The 21,222-nt window shown below is 41.2% G+C and overlaps 1 pseudogene; it reads left to right on the forward strand.

The window, feature by feature from the left end:
* The first annotated feature begins 209 nt into the window (after positions 1-209).
* On the forward strand, positions 210-16,149 carry LOC101144057 (large ribosomal subunit protein uL29-like; annotated as a pseudogene).
* The last annotated feature ends 5,073 nt before the right edge of the window (positions 16,150-21,222 follow it).

The following is a 21,222-nucleotide window of genomic DNA, read 5'->3' on the forward strand; positions in this document are numbered from 1 at the left end:
TCGGCTGAACCCTGTGCCCCGAAATTCACATGTTGAAGCCTTCACCCTCGGTACCTCAGAACATGACTATATTTGGAGATAGGGCCTTTAAAGAGGTAATTAAGGTTAAATGAGGTCATATGGGTGTGCTCTAATCCAATGTGATTGGTGTCTATATATCTATGTATATATGTGTCTATATATATGATGAATGGGTGGCCTGTGCAGCAATGGCCAAGATCAAGTCTCGAGACCTTCACAGGAAGAAGGAGGCGGAGCTGCTGAAACAGCTGGGCGACCTGAAGGTGGAGCGGTCCCAGCTGCAAGTCGCCAAAGTGACAGGCGGCCAGGCCTCCAAGCTCTCTAAGATTCGAGTTGTCTGCAAGTCCCTTGCCCGTGTTCTCACCGTTATTAACCAGACTCAGAAAGAAAACATCAGGAAATTCTGCAAGGGCAAGAGATGCGAGCCCCTGACCCTGAGGCCTGAGAAGACTCACGCCAGGCGCCGCCGGCTCAACAAGCCGAGGAGAACCTGAAGACCAAGAAGCAGCAGCGTTAGGAGCGGCTGTACTCACTGCGGCAAAAAAAAAAAAAAAAAAAAAAAAAAAAAAGACACAGACACACACACTGAAAAGATCATGAAAAGACAGGAGAAAGACAACCCTCTACCAGCCAAGGAGGAAGCCTCAGACAAAAAAAAACCATGCCCATCACATGATCGTGGCCTTCCAGCCTCCATAACTGCGAGAAACACATCTCTGTTGTTCATGGCGCCCATCTGTGATGCTTTGTTATGGAAGCCCTGCTAAACGAATATGAACATATATTACGTATTTAGGAAATGTGAGGCTCCTTTACCTTGGGAAATATGGAGGCCGGCTGCAATGACAGCGAATAAGCTTCCTCCAGGGTCAAGACATCAGCAACTTCTTGTGCCGTGTGAATGGCTTGGTGTACACGTTGCTGCAAAGTTTGTGTCTTATTTCTTATTTGTGTCTCCCCTTCCAGGCTCAGAGCCCACTGCTTTGCTTATAGTAAGATTCATTAAAAGATAGAAAAAAAGATGTGAACCCTCAACAAGCCCCTGGCACAGGGCAGGCCCTTTTGAGAAAGTGCATGAACCTTTCATACTGCCAGGCTTTATGTGATTAGTAAGTTCAAGCTGTCTTTTACAGGACGGAAGACAACTTTGGGGGTTTGAAGGAGCAAAGGAAGATGCCTAAACTCCCTGCCTTGTTCTCCTGGAGTAACTGAAGCAGTGGAAAATCCTATTTATTGATTAGCAATAATACATATTTCGTAATAGTTTTTAAACGAATAGTGGTTCAATTCCCCTTTCTGCCACTTACAGTGATAACAGTAACATTGAAAAATACCTAAGCACATTTAATTTGCAAGATGGATTCTGCTATTGCCCACACCTGTTGGTAAGAGGTGAGCCCCAAAGCACTGCTACCCCGAGGACTTTGTCGCTGCCAGGAGCATGCTGGGTTGTCACATAAATGAGTCACTGACAATAGGGAATCTGACAGCAAGTGTTCCTTGGAAACCACTCCCAACTAATGGAATAACCCTCCACAACCACCCCAGGTGAAAACAGTGCTTGCCAAGTTCCCACACAGTACTCCATTAAGTCTCAGACTCATAAAATGAGAAAGAAGCACTGGATGGCCTCTTCAGCTGTTACAGTCCTGCCTGACACTGGGAGACGAGCATCTAGGCTACTGTCAACATGGTAATAGTTGAAACTTTAAACAAATTAAACCTACTTCTTCAGATAATGGTGCATGCCTCAGAGGTTATCATTTTTAGAAACCCAAGCACTGGGAATTGATGTTTCCTGAGCAGGAGATTGCCAAGAACAAGATCACAAACTTTTGGTGTTTTTCTTTTTAACATATGAGTTCAACCAGACATTACCATATATCACTCTTTACTGAGTCTGAGGGCTTAGGAGAAGAAACCAAACTGATTTTTTTCTAAGCACGTATTCTATTCAAACATAATGAAACTTAAATGGCTTATTAAAGAAGATGGTAATAATTTTATTAAAATGTAGATCAAACGAACAAAAACATTTAAAAAGCCTAGAAATGTTAGTAGCATATAGAAAGCACTCAGGAAACATAGGTGTTACTTTCCATGTGCTGCCAATGGTGCTAACAGCAAATAGACTCACAGCTTTAGACATTTTCCTCTCTTTAATGGTGTTTAAAAAGATGACACAGGCCAGGCGCGGTGGCTCATGTCTGTGATCCCAGCAATTTGGGATGCTGAGGTGGGAGGATCACTTGAGGTCAGGAATTCGAGAACATCCTGGCCAACATGGTGAAACCCTGTTTCTACTAAAAATAGAAAAATTAGCTGGGCATGATGTCAGGCACCTGGAAGTTGAGGCAAGAGAATCGCTTGAACCCGGGAGGCGGAGGTTGCAGTGAGCCGAGATCGCGCCACTGCACTGCAACCTGGGTGACAGAGCGAGACTCAGTCTCAGTAAATAAATAAATAAATAACCAGAAGATGACACTAAGGAAGCAATGGAAGCTGTAAATACAAGCTCCTAGTTGAGAACTCTGGTGCAGGGGGCGTATCGTTGCATTAATTCAATATAATGACTAAACAGCTTTGCAGCAATAAGACTGCCTCATCTAGACAGAATCTGATGAATCAACAAGAGGTGTGAGAAAGCAATTATGGATCCAAAATTGATAAGAAATAGTCAAATAAGTTGTGGAAAGTTGTAAATGATATTTCATAGCTCTAGGAAAATTAAATGTGTTGAATATAAAATACAAAATTATTGGCTAACAGTATGGAACTTGGCTTGTAAATGAGGAATTGGAAGAGAACAGAGAATTATAAACTGGGGAGAAAAGTAAACATTCTATTTAATCTTAGACTTGGCTGTCAGGTTTTTTTTTTATTTAAAGTTAAATTATTTACAATTGCCTATTGTATTTAACTGCAATATTCACATACATCTTTATAACTTTAGAACATTTTTTATTTTCATGAGATCTCTAACTATTAAAAGTACATTGAACCAAAACACACATGCCTTTTTATGGTCAGCAGAGAATTCCAATCCATCCATACACATTTGAGACTATTAGCCATAGGCAACGGGTCTTGCACGATGCCCTGAAGAATAACATACTGACATGTTCCAGAAGGGCTGTGCGCCCAGCAGAAAATGCACACAACTTTCAAAGTCTTTGAAGAGTAGCCAGATTCCCTGGGACATTGCTGCTACCTAGGTTAGGCACTTTGTGAATTTATTTTCAGGAGAAAAATAGTATTCTTTAATAACAAACTACTATAACACAGCACAGATAAATGAGTGTCTTCTCTCTAGATCTCCATTTCTTGAGGAAGTGGGACAAGATCTGATGGTCTGTAAGTTACCATTTCAGTTCTGACATTCCTCCAATCTTTGGAAGATAAGTTGTCCTTTAAATGGTTCCCAATAAATATTAATTTTAAACATGGATGAATATGTTATACCTAACCAAACTCTATGTAGCTTATAAAAGTTTCTTTCAAGTCTACCACTTAAACATGAATCCAACTTTAACTTGATGGATATTATTTCAGAATATATTTCTCATAAAACAGACTTTTAAAAATATATAATGATGTGTTTTTGCTCTCATTCCTTGGGTAAATTGGAGCTACTTGATCTAAGCGTTGTTCCAGTGTCTTCGAAGTAACTGTGCATAGGCCAATTGTCTTGGTATATGTCACCTAACCCATATTTTGTTTTCCTAGGCTTTGTTTCCTTTTTTAAAGTTGATTTAATGTTTTTCAAAGTATCCTAAGTTTGCCTCATCTCCAGATGAACATCCTGCAAAGTTCAGAAATTCATCCCTCTCCGCCTTTTAAGGCTGGAGAACACGTTGGCACTGAATAGTTTGGCAGCAGAGATGGAGAAGCAGCCTGCACAGGATGAGAACTAGAGGCAGCTGTATTGGGCGGTAGGTTTCCATTAAATGGATGTCTTGGGCTTGCCATCTTTCACTGTAATTGCTGTGTTCGGGAAGTTGACTGTCTCTGGAGATTAATCTATTTTAAGTTTAATGGATCTGTAGAAGCTATTGAAAGACTGGTACAACTCTTTCTCCTTGACTTTTCCGGTCCAAATGAAGACATTGCTATCAGTTATGCTGCACCTGCCTTGCATGCCAACATTCCAGCCCCACTCCACCCCCCAGAGGAAACCTCCTTCCATGGACTTTATGCATTGGAAAGCTTTTATACTAAGTTACTTGTGTTTATTAGTAACAACATATTTGTTTTCCTATGTGATATATATACACATATGTGTATGTATATGTATGTACATATGTGTATATATGTGTATCTATATGTGTGTATATATATATAGAGAGAGAAAGTGAGTCTCTTCTAATCAGTGTGAAATAATTTGTGTTATCAAACTGAATTGATACAATACCAAGAAAAAGCAAAGAAAATTCACATGCATTTATTCAATCTATATATGCATTGGCCTTACTGCAGGCAAGGGTACAATTTTCGTAAACTTTCATTTGAAAGAACTTTGGCATTCAAAGATGTAACCTTTGTGGGTTAATAAAAAGGCAACGTAAATGTTCATAGGACATAGTCATTAGTGGTCTTTCTGAAAAACAGACGTAAATCATGGACCTTGGGGTGGTAAAAGGTCACTTGGCTAGTGAGGAATCCAACCCACCTCCCCAGCTTCCACGTCAACAGCTTTGTGTGCTCAGCTTGCTGTGGTTTACCTAGAAACACTAGTGAGAAAATGTGAAAACTGTTCCTTCTGAGAAAAAAAAAATGGCATCAAAAGTGGAGACGGAAGAGAAGAGGACTAAGAATGATTTTTAATTCACGTTCAGTCAATAATGTTTAAGTACTTTTCTGTAGACCACTTCGTAGGCATTGGGGATGCAGTGATGAACAAATCAGACATGGTCTTAGTCTTCATGGAACTTATAAACCATGCAGGAGAGGAACACAGCAAACAAAAAAGAATCCCCACCTAAATATATAATTTAGAATTGCTACAAGCACAGGGAGTCAAAGCAGAAGGTGCTATGAGTGAATGCCACAGGGGACCTCACCTAGAGGAGGCATCAAGGATTACCTGTTGGAAGAAGCCACATTTAACCTGGGTCCTGCCTGCTGAATGAAATAGATGCTAATGAAGTGGAGAGTAAGGAATCGAGCTTTCTAGACTGAAGAAACAGATACAGAAATCCTCGATAATTAACAGGGGTGTGATGGATTGGGTTGTGTCTCCCCAAACTTCCTATGTTGGAGTCCTAATTCCTGGTACCTATGAATGTGATCTTTGTTTGGAAACAGGGTCTTTATAGAGTTAATCAAGTTAAAACGAGATCATTAGGTCAGGGCCTGATGCAACATGACTGGTTTCCCCATAAGAAGGAGAAATTTGGAGACAGACATGCATACAGGGAGGCAACCATGTGAACATGAAGACCATCTACAGGCCCAGGAGAGGGGTCTGGAACTGACGCTTCCCCCACAGCCCTGCCCACGCCTTGGTCTCAGACTCCTAGTCTCTAGAACATGGGCATCATACATTTCTGTTGTGGAAGGCACCTCGTTTTTGGTACTGAACTTTAATGTGGGAGCTCTAGGAAACACATACAGGAGACATCAAAGACAAGCCAGAGAGGAGGGTTATAGGTTGACTTGAGGATTTTAGGTTTTCTATCACAAGTGCAATGGGTGTGACATGGTCTAGCTTCACAAGGCCTGCCTCGATACTATTTGGGGAACAGATTGGAGGGCAGTAGAAGTGAATGTCTGGAGACCAGCACGGAGGCCATGCCAGGAGGCCAGTTAAGGGGTGACGGTGAGCTGGGCACAGGGGCTCATGCCTGTAATCTCAGCACTTTGGGAGCCCATGGCAAGAGAATTGTTTGAGGACAGGTCTGGGCAATATAGCAAGACCCATGGTCTACCAAAAAAAAAAAAAAGTAGGAGGTGTCAGTGCCGGAAGTAGGGAGGTGGCAGTCAGCTGGGGCCTGAGCCAAGGTAATTTTGGAGTTAAAAGAAGTAGGTCTCAGTGTTGGACCACAAATGTGGTGATAGTTGTGGAAATGGTGGCTTCAGGAAGGACTCATGGGCCTCCAGTTTCCACAGCTGGGTGAATAATAACTCCTTCTGAAATGAAGAATCGAGGAAGAGGAGTGAATTTGGGATGAATGGTCAAATAAGTTTTGAAAATACTAAGTTTGAGATGCCTGTGTAATACCTAAATGTAATTTTTAAGTAGTTAAACATCTAGACTTGTAACTCAGAAAAGAAATCAGATCTGAAAATATAATAAAATTGGTTCTGTTGGTATATAAATGGTATTTTAAACTGTGGGAAAAGATGAGATGATCCGAGCAGAGAAGGTAGAATGGGGAGAGAACAGCCAGCACTGGCGCCTGAGGAGCCCTGTTAGAGGAAGCTTGGTTCAGGTTTCGTCAGTCTTGGCTTTGCTGATATATGAAGCCAGATAACCGTTGCTGTGGGGGCAGCCTTGTGCATGGCACGATGTTCGGCAGCATCGCAGCCTCTACTCACGAGATGTTAGCAGCCTCCTCTTAATTATGACAACCAAAGATGCCTCCAGGCTTTGCCAGATGTCCCCTGGGGCCCCAAATCACCCCTTGTTGAGAACAACTAGTGTAGAATAGACAAGCAAAGAAAAAAATATAAAGAGTAAGTAGAGGGGGGAGAGGAAAAGCAGAAGGGTGCGATGTTTCAGAAGCCAGGAGAAAAGACGATCTCGGGAAAACTCAAATCACAGATTGCTGCTGAAAAGTCAAGAACGATGCTTACCGTGAAGGACCTAGTAGTTCTAGCAGATGATTGTAACTTTAGCAACAGTAATTCTGGTGGCTCAGCGGGAGCACAAGCTAAACTGAAGTAGATTACAATTCTATTTTTATTTATCCAATTGGTAATGCGTATACACGTAGTCAGATTTTAATGACATTTGTGGGATTATTTTGTTTAATGTAAAATATAGCAGATGCTATTGGTTGTCTACTCAACAATTTCTCCCTTTTAACAGAATTTCAATTTTTTCATACAACGTGTTGTCTACTCATGGGAAACTGCTTTGCAAAGTCAGTGGTGGCAATCCCTTTCTCCTTGGCAGTGGCTGGTTTAGAAATAGGCGTGTGATGCAGATGTAGTTAATGATGACATCAGAAGAAATTTAAAGGCATCTGGGAAACATTTCCTTGTTGATACAGACAACCAGGAAGGAACCTACCTTTCATCTGGGTGTGGCCTCCTAAAATTCCTAGAGGATTTGGTCACTTCTAACACAACTTTTCTCCCCACTATGGAAGAAGAATTAACTTGAGAACAAGCCAAACAGTGCATGTAGCAAAAGGGAAAACGGGAAGAACACGGGTGTTTGAATGAAGAGGGAAGACTGAATCCATCAGCCTGGAAGCCATCCATCTTCAGGCATCTTAATACGTTAAACCTAATTTCCTGCCACCTCCCATCTGTTTGCAGTTGTTTTAATTTGTTTGTTTGTTTGTCTGCTAGCATTTATCATCAGCCCAGCATCTTTTTCCTCAATCTATTGTCAACAACTTCTGGAACAACACCATTCTTTTCCTCTGATGTGCTGTTCTCTTACTAACTCAAATGGAATTCAGAGTTCCCCCATTTTACAGTTTGCCAAAATAGAGGCTACTGTCACCTCTTGACCTCTGATCTCTTCTCTGCCCCAGCTGGTTTCTTTTGAAGTCCACACCATTCCATTAGCACTTCCCTGACCACAGTGCTATCTCCACCGGTGTCTGCTCCTCACCCACATGCCTTGAGGATCTGCACACTTGGCCCATCACTCTCCTCTTTGCAGTGTCCTGGGAGCCATTTATTTTAATGGTCTTTGCAAACGGCTAGCTTCACTCTTCAACAACCTCCAGTGGCCTTCAGCTATACCCTCCTCTAGCACCAAAACTCACAGCCACACCTTAGACCTCAGCATTACCTGAAGCCACCCCATCTCCACCATCTTAAACTCAGAAATTCTTCTCCCCCTCCCCCACCCCCGGTTACAACCCCCTACTCTCACTCCTGTTTACTCTCAGTGTGACCTTTGATTCTCATCCCCTCTCTCATCTCCCATGAGTCCCCTTCTGGATGTAAAATACAAACAAACAGGGGCTCTCATGAGCCCCTGAGAAACTGGAAACTACAATCAATTACAAGGTATTATGACCACTTACTTATGATATTTTTGTGACTACCCAGCCTGAGACCACATCTGTTCAACCATTTCAATTAAAATTTTCCCAGCACTCAGAATTCACACATCCTCTAAACCCACCTTGTCAGAAACTAAGCCATGAGTTGTCCCCACTTTTGATTCTGGGCTGTAGAAACTACCAGAAGAAAATTAGGCTGGGCACGGTGGCTCACACCTTTAGTCCCAGCACTTTGGGAGGCTGAAGTGGGCGGATCACCTGAGGTCAGGAGTTTGAGATCAGCCTGGCCAACATGGTGAAACCCTGTCTCTACCAAAAATACAGAAATTAGCCGGGCATGGTGGCTGGCACTTGTAATCCCAGCTACTCGGGAGGCTGAGGCAGAGGAATCGCTTGAACCCAGGAGGCGGAGGTTACAGTGAGCTGAGATCACACTACTGCACTCTAACCTGAGCGACAGAGCGAGACTCCATCCCCCACCACCCAAAAAAAGATAGTTCTAAATGTTTCTTTCTTTTCCCAGAGGATCATTGTTCTGTTCATAGAGAACCAGCCTCGGAGGTGCCTGATGTTTCCCCTGGTGGCCTCCCTCTTCCCCTTTCCTTCACCTGGTCATGCATTCAGACTCTGGGTCCAGGCCATGGCGTGAGCATCACCCTGTAAGGCAGCAGCGGCCACTGTGGTCCACAGACCCTACAAGTTCTCCACGAAAGTAGGTTTGGGGGTTTTGGATTATTCAGATTAGATCCCATTGCTACCACCACCCCTCAGAAACAAAACACAGAAGGCTTTTCCTTTGAATAGTGATTAATGGTAACAACACAACTTTGATACATTACAAGGGAGCTGCATCTTTCAAACATTTAATTAACATTTTTTTTTTTTTTTTGAGACAGATCTCACTTTGTCGCCCAGGCTGGAGTGCAGTAGCACAATCTTGGCTTACTGCAGCCTCCACCTCCCGGCTTCAAGCAATTCTCCTGCCTCAGCCTCCTCAGTAGCTGGGACTACAGGTGCCCGCCACCACGCCCAGCTAACTTTCATATTTTTAGTAGAGACAGAATCTCACCATGTTGGCCAGGCTTCAAGTGATCCACCCTCCTTCATCTCCCAAAGTGCTGGGATGACAGGCGTGACATCGCACCCGGCCTAATTAGCATAAATTTGATGTACCAGCTTCAATGAAAGAATAACTCATTCAATTTGATACAAAATGCTACAACTTTATGCTGACCATCCACTCACTGAGCCTGGCGGACAGCTGAGAGGAGTGAGCCTGGCGTATGCTGTTTCCTCGTCCAGTCTCAGCTCCTGTGGCCTCCCACATTGTCTCAGTCACAGCGAGTGTGATCCTGTTGTTCACATATATACATGTGTATTTTTATTGCACATGGCTGTCAACACCATTTGGTGACATCATCTCTTGTTCCATCCTAGCGCCTCTGCCCCCTGCCAGCCCTGGGACTATCACAGTCACTGAGAGAAAGTCTGTGTCGGCTGGGCGCAGTGGTTCACACCTATAATCCTAGCACTTTGGGAGGCTGAGGCAGGCAAATCACCTGAGGCCAGGAGCTCGAGACCAGCCTGGCCAACATGGTGAAATCACGTCTCTACTAAAATACAAAAAATTAGTCAGGTGTGGTGGCACATGCCTGTAATCCCAGCTACCTGGGAGGCTGAGGAAGGAGAATCGCTGAAACCCCGGAGGCGGAATGCTGCAGTGACCCGAGATCACGCCACTGCACTCCAGCCTGGGTGACACAGCAAGACTCTGTCTCAGAAAACAAAAAACAACAAAAAAGAATAAGAAAGTCTATGCCACCCACATGGCACCACTACAGGGACTAGTGCTGGGTGCAGCAACTGGCATAAAGAGACTAATAGTATTTGCTGGATGAATGACTGGAAGGAAACAATCCCCACAGCTGTAAGAACACTTGCTGAGCACTGCACTAAGCCACTTCCACGAATGTGTTTCATGGCAGGCAGCTGCTTCCATTCCTCCTATTTTGCAGATGAAGAAACTGAGGCTTAGGCTACTCAACTAGAACATGGTAAAGCAGGGATTTGACCTTCTAGGACTCTGACTCCAGAAACTGTACTCTTAACCCTTTTACCATTCTGCACCTATGAAGTAACTGATAAATTAACCTGCTTCTGATGGTAATCTAACCTCCAAAACTTTTCCAGGGAAAATGCTTAAATTCCTGCACAATCCTAGCACTTCATTAACATCATCTATTGAGTGGTAAATGTAAGCAGTGTTAGGTGTATCTGTATAAATTGAGTTCAATTTTCTAAATTAGTATCAGAAAAGTAATTGGTTAATGAATACAAATATTGTGGGGTGTGGCAGAAGAAGGAAAGCTATTATTTTCTTTCATTCACATTAAAAAATAGTCTTTGTACATCATGGTAGGCTATCTTTACAAATTATTCTGTTTTCCTTGTAATAGAAGTGTACCCCTCGCTCACTGACATCCAAGCCTTATGATATTTTTGTGACAACCCAGCCTGAGACCACATCTGTTCAACCATTTCAATTAAAAGTTTCCCAGCACTCAGAATTCACACATCCTCTAAACCCACCTTGTCAGAAACTAAGCCATGAGTTGTCCCCACTTTTGATTCTGGGCTGTAGAAACTACCAGAAGAAAATTAGGCTGGGCACGGTGACTTGACTTATCCTTCAGCCTGGATCCGCAATGAAGACAGGCAGAGCAGAGCCAGGCAATGTCGCATGTACCTGCAACTGACATCCCGTGAGAGCCAGACTAAGTCTTTTTGCTAAGTCCTTGAGATTCTGGGGTTGTAACCCAGCATAACTTAGTGAAAGTTGAGTAATACACACATTGTTATGGGTCAAATTGTGTTCCCAAAAGATGGTGCTGTCCAAACCCCAGGAGCTGTGAATGTGACCTTATTTGGGAATAGTGTCTGGTCTTTGCAGATAATCAAGCTGAGATGAGGTCATCAGGGTGAACCCTAACCCAGTATGACTGTCCTTAAACAAAGAGGAAATCCACACATGGGGCAGAATGCATGGAAGGAAGATGGTGTGAAGAGGCGCAGTGGAAAGACCACCACCATCTCCACCATCTCCAAGACCTCAGGGATGCCTGAGGTCACCAGAAGCAAGGAGAGAAGCTGGGAACAGATCCTGCGCCAGTGTCTTCCAAGGAAATGTATCCCTGCTGACATCCTGATTTCCGGCCTCCAAAACTGTGAGGCAATGCATTTCTGCTATTTTAAGTCACTCAGTTTATAGTACTTTGTTATGGCAGCCTTAGCAAACTAATGCAAACTCATTTATCTCCAATTACATAAGGTCTTGAATAAATGGATGTTGTAATTTAGAATTTAAATGTAAAGAATTTTCCAGTGTTAACCCTTAGAGGAGTTACTAATTGTTCTAAATAGAGCTAAATAGAAAATTCCGAGGACATCGAACTTGCTAAACTATGACTTTTAACTTGTTCAAGAAAGATATAATAAAATGAAGATTTGAAACCACAGGTAGAAGTTACAATATCAAGAAGACATAGATTTTTAATCGCATATGTACATTAGACTAATTTTCACATTCTGTGGTTTTTTATGATAGTAAATGAAACACTGCAAATTATACCTTTTTCTCTAACATTCACTCCCAATATTTAGGATTTATGCATTTTTTTCTATATAATAAAATAGAACTGTAATACTGATCTCTTTCTCCTCTCCCACAGGATAAAAACTCATTTTCTATAGTTCATGTGCTATATGCGAAAAACATACAGTCCTCGTAAAATGCTTTAGGACCTAGGTGAGCGCCACTGAGAATTGGCTGAACTTCTTCAGCATCATTTTTAAAAGGTCTATAAATTTATTATTGTTATATCTTGGTCTTCTCAAAGCTGGACTAGTAAATGAGATGCTCCATGTGATTTGAAGAGCACCGCAATGTTCAGTACAAGTTGTTCTTTACCCTACACAAGGCAGACCCTCGTGGGCTAATTGTATAATACTTAAAGCACTGCATATTTGAACTAGTAAAGTCAGGAAGGCTGAAAGATTGATCCTTTTTTATTAGCCACAGCAGACTTTAGTGTATCAGATTAGCTCAGTGCTGCAAAGGATATTGGTAAGTTGTTCCCCAGGTGGAAAGGTGGAAAAGGTATTAAAATTCTTCAGTAACTCCCCCGAGCCTCAAGAAAAAAACAAATTCATAGCAAGACACATCTGAGACCTCTGAGAGCTGGCCTCTGATTTCCTCTCCAGACTCCTCTGTCTGACTTGCTACACTGAATTGTTGAAAGGGGGAATTTTCTAGTCACCTTTTTCTGGGTAACTCTACCTTTCCTGATTTACCGTGCAGCCTAATTTTAATTAGGGTAATTAATGCTGTCTGCAACAACCGAAAGACACTGCCGTCTTCAATGGCTTCACACAGAGTATGAGATCTTGCTTAGGAAGAGCCCAGGGCAGGTCTGCCTGCTGCCCTCCATTTTGCATTCACATCAGTTTGGACACAGGTCTCCCAGGTGTCCACGTTGAAGGAAGAAAGGGAACAAGAAGCACCAGGTGCTGCAGCCCAGCCCTCTTGAGGTCCTCAGGTGAGAACTGGTCGCCAGGCCGCACCTCACTGTGAGGATGGCTAGAAGTACAGGGGAACACATGGGCTTTTTGTGGGGCATTCCTCCCTGCCTGATACCACAACCCCGGTCTGCATGGTATCCCGGCCATAGCCCGCACCACCCAGCCTTGCTCCTGTCTTTCTTCCTCATTAGATGATCAGTGCCTCCAAGTTGCTTCTGCACCTTATTTGTTTTTGTACCCAGAGCTTCCAGCAGCTTCCCTCTCACACTCCAGATGCTCAATGGCTGTTAAAATATAGAACAAATGGATGGATGGATGGATGGATGGATGGATGGATGGATGGATGGATGGATAGAGAGATGGATATATGAATGAATGGAGGGAGGAATGGAGGGATAAATAAGGGAAGGAGGCATGTGTAGATGGACGAATGGATAAATAGATGGATATATGGATGGGTGGAGGGAGGAAGGGAGGGAGGGAGGGATGGGTGAAAGAAGGAAAGGAGGGATGTATAGATGGATGGATGGATGGATGGATGGATGGGTCATTCAGCCTGTGGTATTGCAAGGCTGTTCAACACCTATAGAGAAAATTTCTTAGACCCATTACCTTCTTGAGAACTCTTTGATTGGGAACCTTCTAACATTGAGAATCCTGGCTCCCCAAAGTAGAGCTCAGGAAGTTGAGTTTTCTCCAATCTCCTGTGCAACCAGAATACAAGCATATCATCTAAGTTTCTGCAGCCAAATAGACACACACAAGACTTTAATGCAAAGAAGCTGGCAACACAAGGCAACAGGCCCTGCATCCCTATGTTTGCAGGGGATGGAGTTAACACAATCAACTTTGTGTCATTGGTGGAAGCCGCAGTGATTTCACAGGAGTTACAGGGGAGCTCCTGGTGTAGAGGAAAGATGTGGGGACAGCAGTACTGGAGCAGCTCAGTGGAGGCGGTGTCCTTATCAGGCAAACTCTGAGGGGTGATGTGGGCATTATCCCACAAAGCTTAGCCTTGGATCAGGTTTTACAACCCTCCCAATATTTCTGCCACCCAATATTTCTTTAATTAAATCCCTTTCTACTTACAAAAAAGAATCAGCTTTCTTCGCATGCAATTAAGAACCAGCTGAGATCCAAGAAAATAGCATGCAGCCACAGGACATTGGAACTGGAAGAGAGAGAGAAAGTATGTGTGTGTGCACATGTATGTGCATGTGTGTGTGTGCATGTGTGTGTGTGTGTATTAGGAGAATCACTGGGGAGGGGAGCAGATGTAGAGGGAAGCAGTAAAGTCATAAAGTTGGTGAGAGTGGCATATGGGCATCAGAGGTCAATTTTGCCAGCTTCATTCTCACTATAAGTCTTTATTTTGTTCCTGTGAGGTGTCACTGTTACACTATATTGCAAGAGTTCAGCGATCGTGGCCCATTTATAATCTTAATATATATCTATTTAAGTCATGCCTTGGGTCTTCAATCTACCATTAGACAATACTTATTAAATTCATGAAATTGTGCTTCAAGTAAAAACTGTGGTAAACAGCTTCAAGCAATACATATATTCTTTGGTTTTTCTATAAAGTGTAAATTTGAAGGCAAGGTTAGATTGAAGAGATTTCTGAGCTCACAGAAAAGCTGATTGCCTCATACCAAGAAACAGAGTTTTGCTCAGTTGAAGAGTCTAAAGTGGTTGCACTATCAACAGTCTCAAAAGTAGAATTGCAAGGATATTCTGAGGTAGACAGTGCTTCTGTGTCTTACTAATAACATTATGTGTGTCCTAATAAATATCGACTTAAGAAGAGGGAACTATTATAATTGTGGAAGGGACAGTTGAATAAAAGAGAATATGGAGTTTTGCTCAAAACATTTTAACTGAAACATTTGTTTGTTTGTTTTCATAAAATATTCATTTCCACTAAAAGTTTGTGGACTATCAAAAGTTTGTTTTGTAAGGGACGGTACAAATTCACTTATCAGGTATTTTTTAATTTTAGAAACCAATATTTCAAGAAACCCACCAGAGATTTCCACTCTCGATTAAAAAAAAAAAGTCTTCTCTGAATTAAAATAACTTTAATGTTTGAAATGCCTTGATTTAAGATTTTTCAAACTGGCTCATTCACAATATGAAAGTGGTATACCTATGAGATCATTGACTTTTGCTTGCAATTATCCTAGCAGTTTAAAGAAGTGTAATTGATGCTAACATAACTGCTTCTTAACGTTTTCAAGGTACTGAAAAGACTAGCTGGAAGTGAAGAGTTGACCCTTTCTGAAAACCTGAATAACCAGAGGTTCCCTAGTCATCAGTCACAGCAACAGCTAGCTCTTCTTTGAAAACGGGTCCATTTTTCAAGCTGTTGTTGGCATTGCTATAGATCCTGGAGGCATGAGTGAAAACAAGATCATAATTGAGCCTTAAGAGGTCTGCTTATCTCTCACACCAATGAGCTGGCAGAGGATGGGGACCCAGGCTGTTTGAGTACAGGGGAACAATGCCCCTGCTTGGAGACCTAACTGATTGTAAACCTTCTTGGTAAAAAGGTGTGAAGAAGTGGGTCTCAGTGTTTTGTTTGCTGCCTTAGGATTTGTGTGGGGGGTGGAGGCTGGAAGGTTATACAGAGTAGGCAGAAAAGACATAGTTAAAACTATTCATTTCATGAAAAAAAAAAAAAAAATTTGCTCTGGCTTCCCGGCAGGCTTGATCTCTTTGTTACGCCGTTTATTTGGAAAGTCCTCTTAAAATGTCATTCAGGAAGTGCCACTCCAGCGGCTTCGCAGAAAAAGAAAAAGGATAGTTAGGGAAGAAGAGTGAGAAGATAAAAGCATCCAATTTTAAAAGAATAATATTGAATTAGAAGCATCTTAATTTGTGCTTGCTCAATCCTGTGAATTTTACCTAGATTACAATCAAATTATCTCCTGTAAGTAAAGAAAGATTTTACGGAATTGCTAATCTTTTATTTAAAAAATAGTGCTTGATCTTTCTCCTTCTTCACTAACATGTTAAAAACATGATTTCACCATATGGAAAGCCAGTCCGTGCCTAAAAGGAAAAACAGAAACAATCATAAAATAATAATGCCCATAATTAAAATAAGGGCAAACATACATTTGGTAAATATGTCAGTGTAATGAATAAATAGTTGGTGCACTCTATGATTTGGTTCTCAACTAATTGATGTAAACCTTCAATTTGATTTTCTGATTCCTTTTTATGCCTCTCAATAACCTCCTTCTGCCCCTCAAGATCTCCCGTTGACATCAAAGGGAGTGTAGGGTACACGAGAAGAGACACCAGCAGGAGCACCGAGGAGAAGGAGAGTGAGCGCTGCAAAGACCACATTTGTTGGAGCTAATTTTTAAAGAATGAACACACAGTTTGAGTCTATGTTTAATGTAAATATATAATTATCAAGAAGAAACTGCAACCCTTATATCCCTCATTCTGTGAAAGCTAGATCTAGAAAAGCTAGGCGTTTCAGAACTTCAGGAGTAATATTAGCATATACTCATTTAAATTGTGGATTATTTTCATTCTCTGAAACCAGATGAATGTGGAGCAAAAGCAACTTTGGCAATTTAAAAGAACGAGTCAGGTCTTTGGGTTATTAATTAGAATATAGTCAATCTGCTTGTCTGCATTGAAACTTGTTGAGTAGGGACAGGGAGAACTGGGGAAGTGGTGAATAAGGAAGAGATCATCATTTATAATGAATTTGAGATTTATTTTCCAAAGCTTATCTGTGTTCTGCAGTCTTGCTGCAAAATGGATTCAAACTCAAAAGTTGGGTAAATTACAGCATAACTCACTCACAATATTTTCAGTTATAACTATAATTAGACACTCCAGTAAATCAAATATCTTGCCTAGAGTTTCTGTGTTCCATAAAAAGTATAAAAAATTTATTTCTTTCAAAGAAAATGATATTCTGTCATATAATCAATGTATTTAATAACTGAGCAAACTGGAATCATTTCCATTCCTAACATCAGTAATGTTGTCTGACTCTTAATGAATGTGGCATCGCATAAAAGTTTATTGATTGTTAGAACCAAACAAGGTAGGTAAGAAAAATCACTTTTATCCTTTAAAAAAATAAATGTGTGGAGAATTTGAACACAGTTTTTTGTTGTTGTTTTTTCTTTTTCTTTTTTTGAGATGGAGTCTTGCTCTGTTACCCAGGCTAAAGTGCAATGGCCCTGTCTCTGCTCACTGCAACCTCCGCCTCCCGGGTTCAAGCGATTCTCCTGCCTCAGCCTCCTGAGTAGCTGGAATTACAGGCACCCACAACCACACCTGGCTAATTGTTGTATTTTTTAGTAGAGACGGGGTTTCACCATGTTAGCCAGGATGGCTCGATCAACTGACCTCGGGATCCACCTGCCTCAGCCTCCCAAAGTGCTGGGATTACAGGCATGAGCCACTGTGCCTGGCCGAACACAGCCTGTTAAAACTTGTGTTAAACTTTTTGTAGTTAGTAAAGAGCTAGATTCTTATATTTTAAATATTTTAAATATATTTTTACTTTTTTATAATTAATTCACTTTTTAATGTACAACTAAAGTTTCAAATATGTAAAAATAATTCTACTTGAATTTATACATATGAATGAAATATATATGTATATTCCAACTTTGTCTTGTTATAAGAAATAGCTATTTAGCATTATTTGACCACTTTGAGAGATAATGTTTTCTAACAACGTGAAATCTTGAGAACCATCTAATCTTTGTGTTGAAAGACAGTAATATTTTACATGTTTCTTGCATGTGTGCCAAAATTTCACTCCACTGGTATTAAAAAGTTTAAGCAACTAAAGCATGTTCTGTTCTACAGTGTATAAGGCAATACAGTAATTTAAAATGATTTAGTGAGGAAGAAAGAGTGAGAAGTGTTAAGAAAAGAATAGCCTTTATGTGCCTCAGAAATGGTCTTAATTTATAACCTGAATGGTTTTATTATAACAAAATCCAGTGGCATAGTCTCCACATTAAAATTAAAACTGGTCTTCAGGATACATATTGTAAACCCACGACATCAAAGACTATGATTTTGAGAAAAAATTATTCTTTAGAAAGGAAATACCCTATACTTGTCTAAAAGTATATTTTGCAGAAAGCCACCAAGACAGTGTTCCATTGTAGGCTGTGAATCGTTTCAAAGGGATGGTGTTCTGAATATTAACATCATCTCGCATCTCCCCAAGATGCATGCAATTACCCTGGAGAGAAGCGCTGGAATTGGAAGGTCTCAAGGGCTTACTTAGATAATGACATAAAATAAATTGCAACGATTACCCGTGTGCTTTTCCAGGAGACATATTATTTAAAACCTATCTAGGACTTCAAGAATGAAAGACAGAGGAATGTCCACTTTATGAAATTGCTATTAAAGTGTGACATAGAGTTGAAGACAAGGTTAATTATTGGTTTTTAACCGAAGTATCAGTCTTGTTTAATATCAGTGCCCTGTTCTTAAATATTGAAGCAAGTCACATTTTTCAGGGACGATTGCCTTTGAATGAAGAATGACAGAGCTCTGGTCTTTGCTGACCCTTGCAACTCCTGCAGCGTAATCCATGGCAACTCGTTACTACGGCAACCAAGGAACATGCACCAGACCAGGATAAAACCGTGAAATCTGATGTCATATTTTCATAAGACATAATTGCAAATGATATTCTAAAGCAGATTTGTTAAACGTGTGATCTAAACTATAAGTTAGTTGGAAGTGATTATGAAACCTTCATTGGGACTAAGAATTAAGGGTCCGTGTTCATGCACTCAGTGATTTTATTGAACACCTACTATGTGTGGCACACAGAGATGAATAAGACATGGTTTCTCATGTCTATTCTTCCCCTCAGCCTCACCCACTTCAGCTAGAAGTTCCAAGTTAGTCCACTGCTTTTTTCACAGGCTTCCCCCACCCCCACCCCAGCCAAATGAAGTCGGTAGTTTCAAATGTTTCCATTGGTTTAATCAATATAAAATCCATAACCAGATCTCATTGGGGGTAGAAATTATACAAATATTTGCCAAATTTCCAAGTTCCTTTCTGTAATAGAGTTTTGCTCTCAGTTTTACTTTTCCCGTCCTAGAAAATTGACCAGTATTTTTGGCTCTGGGTCCCACAGCAGAAAAGAAGGTTTCTAATTCATTCTGTTGGTGTTTTGAGTTCCTGAAGTATTTGCAGTGACTTTCATCCAAGTATCTCAGGTATTTCTTCTTTGTCACACATTTCAATGAGAAAGTGAGAAAGAAAACTGTTATTGATCTTAGTCTATCAGAATTTTGCAATTACATACACTATAAAAAGTCAGTTTTATATGTTATGCTTACAACAAAACGTGGTACCTAGTATTGAGTTTTGTATTTGGGCTCTGTTAAGGATCTCTTGGTAGACCTGAGATGAACATGGCAGTTGTCATAGTGATGTGTATTGGCCCTAACCCTGCCACTGGCTCTGACCAATTTGTTTCTAGGTCAAAACCCATAACCAATCTGAAAACAAATGTTATAATCATTCTTCAAATTTGCAAACTCTACAAAGGGAAGTATCAAGCCTCTTAGGAAATAGGAGAGAACAAAATGACTGCACAGAAACCACCATTTCTCCATCCTCATTCACAAATTAAATGTAGATTGTTCTAACCGTTGCATTTCCCAGCAACCCCTGAACCCCAAGTTGTGTGATTAAGACATGGTTCCCAGTGCAATCACTCTCTGATAGATATCTACCGACCAAACTGTTCTGCTCCAACCTGTTTCTAAGTCAGGTAACTGAGCTGCTCTTTCTGTTTCAGATCTGTTTATATTGCAAGGACAACCCTCATGTCACATATTAAGACAATATAAAGAAAAGCCTATTTGCACTTCATAAGAGCTTGGATGCAGAAAAAAAATCTGCTGTGTGAGAGCCGCGGTCATTCCATTATTCACTGAAAAAACATTTATGCAGGACCTGTTGGCCAAGTGCTTGCAATGGCTTGAAGAAATACAGTCCTTGAATAAACTCACAGTTAGTGGAGAGAACCAAATACTAGACATGCTAAATAAGCAACAGTTATCAGACTTGTCATTAAGAGATGCACAGCCTGCCGTGGGAACGTGACGCAGATCTGAGGGGAAGCCTGAGTCTCCCTACAGAAAAGGTGTATGAGAGCTCCATACAGAGGGAATGGTACATGTGCTGATGTAAAAGATGGCACAGCATTGCAAGGAGATGCAAGAACTTCAGTGTGGATGGCATTTTGTTTACCTATAGCAGAGAAAGGCACGGGTGACAGTATGAAGGGCTACACTTACGAGTTTGCTCATCTCCCTCAAAAATAAAAATAAAAATAAAAAAACAGGGGAAATTTTATAGTATTATTTTCATCTATCTCCACAGAGTGCTGGCCCGGCCAGCAACCATGAGACCTGGGACAGCTTCAGCTACGGCTTTATATCAGTTATTTATTGTTGCATAACACAGAATCCAAAAACGTAGCACCCTACGCAGCACAGTTTTTATTTCCCAGTTTGTGTGGGTCAGCTGGTTGCCTCTGGCCCAGCTGAAGGGACACTAGAGAGAGACAGAAGGATGTGCGTTCCTGCTCATTCATGCAGTTGACCTCCCCCGGGATGAGTAATTCAAGGGAGAGCAAGACGCATGCACTCAGGATGAAAGACACCCAACACAGAAGCCACAAATTTTTGTAACTCATTCTCAGAAGTGAATTACCATCACCTTGCCATCTTCTCTTTGTTGGAAGTAGGTCACTTGGTCCAGCCCACAGTCAAGGGAAGAGTATTACCCAGGCTGTATACACAGAAGGCAAGGCACAAGAGTAGTCTGAAGTTCTTGCGTATGGCTGGCAACATGATACCATACCACAAGAGCAGAGAGGGCAGGGATAACATCTTTTAATTACATCAATAATTTCAGGTAGCATTTATCGTGCATTTACTAGAATCTAGGTACTGTGTTTATTTATTTTTTTTCTGGTTTGCTTGGTGGGTTGAGCTACAGAAGTACAGTATTTAATTCCTATGACAACCACATGAGATAGGAAGTATTGTCTTCATTTTACAGGTGAGGAAAGTGTAATCAATTTGCCCAAGGAACAACAGCCAACAAATTTTAAGGTCGTGTTTGGAACTGGGATTCAGACCTGACTCCACTATGTCTCTCTCTAAAACCTGCTCATTTAACCGCTGTCCACACAACCTCCGATATCCCATCTGCTTCTGCGAACCTATTGTCAACTAGAGTCTTCTTTGGACTTTGGAACAAGGTATAACTTTAATGATGCTCGAAAGAGGGAAACATAATATTTCAAAGAAAAATGTCGAACAAGACCTTATGACAGTGATTCCATGCCCTGAAGACTAGAGCTCCTAGGACTCATTGTGTTACTATTATTAAACAGTACAGAAAATTGCCC

The sequence above is a fragment of the Gorilla gorilla genome, chromosome 14 (genome assembly GCF_029281585.2).
Source record: "Gorilla gorilla gorilla isolate KB3781 chromosome 14, NHGRI_mGorGor1-v2.1_pri, whole genome shotgun sequence".
NCBI classification, from domain to species: domain Eukaryota; kingdom Metazoa; phylum Chordata; class Mammalia; order Primates; family Hominidae; genus Gorilla; species Gorilla gorilla.